Below are 1,887 nucleotides of genomic sequence, written 5' to 3'. Positions count from 1 at the left end.
ATGCGGTCATTGCTGCAGCAGAGCCTCAGGCCACCCACTCATGCTCCTGACTCACCGCTGTTTGCCCTCGCTGAGGAACAAGTTGGTCAGGAAGCCATGCCACAGCCATGGCTTTACAGATACCGGACTGCCGTGGAGCCAGAGGTGGCGATTCACCGGATTAGAATCACCCTCACTAACCGCAACGTTGAAGTCTTTGGAGAAGGTATGTGCTGAACTGATCAGAGACGCTAAGGAGAAGAATCGTTCGGATGCCTACCAAGACTCTGAGAATAACTACAAGGAAAACTCCTTGTGGTGAAGGTTCTAAGACTTGAGATCGTTTGCAGTTGAGGATCCACGAGTGACTCATTGACCTGCACAGTCCTTCTGAGATCTTCAAGCAGATCACGTCCATCAGTATTGAGCCAGGAGTCGAGGTTGAAGTCACCACTGCAGATGCTTAAATTAACATTTTAAATAAATTGATAATCAGTTGTTAAAAAAAAAAAGTAAAAAAGAGAAACTCAAGTCTCTTTTACTGTTATACATTGTTATCATCTGTGTTGTGAGGAAGTAGTTTCAAAGAGAAAAAAAAAATTTAGGATTAGTAATAATTCAAGAATAATTTCTGATTATTAACATTTCTATGTTTCCTTTGTTTACATAATCCAAGATAGATTTTCTCTATGTAATTACCGAAGAGCTCTAACAAGTTTTCAGAATGATGTTAGTTGAATCCAGTGGGTAAAGAATCAGTAGATCTTGGGACTTCCCTGGTGGCACAGTGGTTAAGAATCCACCTGCCAGTGCAGGGCACATGGATTTGATCCCTGGTCCAGGAAGATCCCACATGCCATGGAGCAACTAAGCCTCTGCGCCACAACTACTGAGCCTGCAATCTAGAGCTGGGGAGCCTAGAGCCCATGCTCCACAGCAAGAGACGCCACTGCAATGAGAAGCATGTGCACCAAAATGAAGAGTGGCGCCCGCTCACCACAACTAGAGAAAGCCCATGCAGCAATGAAGACCCAACACAGCCAAAATTAAATAAATAAATTAATTAATTAAAAAAAATCAATAGATCTAGCTAAAGCACTGATAATTGTTTTTCTATAATCAAAGCAATAAGCCATTAAGGATATTTGCTCTTTTTGAAATTTATGTTGAAAAACATTGTTTTCTTTTATACTATCATATTTGTTAATGGAGATTACTGAGAAAGTTTTAAATGAAGGTAGATTTAATTTTTTTGCTGAATAAGTCTTCTAAAATCTCTAAAATAAACACTTGGAACCTTCATTGGCATTTTTTCATAAAATAGCTCTTTGCATGATCCTTGTTGTGTAGGTTATTTTCTAGACTGCAGCTGTGAGATAATAAATGGCTGGAAGTCTCCTGCACTTGCTAAAGAATTGTTTTGCTTCTTGGCACAGAGAAAGTCCTTGTACAGATTTTCTGCACACTTGCTGCTGGAACTTTGGGAGCCTTCTGTAGGCCACAGGGCTCCATATCTCATGAAGGTTATTGAAGCTATTGGAGTTCAAGAGGGCCCTTGAGACCTAGACCAGACCTGGCACACCAGGATTAACGAGGAGACTTTTAATTAATTCTCATCCCACTCAGTGGGTGTCCTGAGGGTCCAGAGAAGTCCCCTATGGTGGAAGGGAGTCCAGGACATGTGCCCTGTTTCTAGGTACAGCATTGGAGTGAGTGAAGATGGCAACACTACAAGTAAACATGGGGGTTGGTGGTGGATCAGTGAGCTACAAAAGCTAAAAGAGAAAAGCTGCTTCAGAAAGCAGGATTTTAGATTCTGTGTCTTTATTCATGCCTTGCCACTAGGTTCAACAGTACCATTTTTTTAGATTACATATATATGTGTTAGCATACGGTATTTGTTTTTCT

At 41.1% G+C, this 1,887-nt stretch overlaps 1 pseudogene; it reads left to right on the top strand.

The window, feature by feature from the left end:
* Window positions 1–446, top strand: LOC137210072 (small ribosomal subunit protein uS10-like; annotated as a pseudogene).
* The last annotated feature ends 1,441 nt before the right edge of the window (window positions 447–1,887 follow it).

Source organism: Pseudorca crassidens, chromosome 17 (assembly GCF_039906515.1).
Source record: "Pseudorca crassidens isolate mPseCra1 chromosome 17, mPseCra1.hap1, whole genome shotgun sequence".
Lineage (NCBI taxonomy): Eukaryota > Metazoa > Chordata > Mammalia > Artiodactyla > Delphinidae > Pseudorca > Pseudorca crassidens.
The sequence above is the reverse complement of the archived record's forward strand: the minus strand, read 5'-3'. Positions and strand labels throughout refer to the sequence as shown.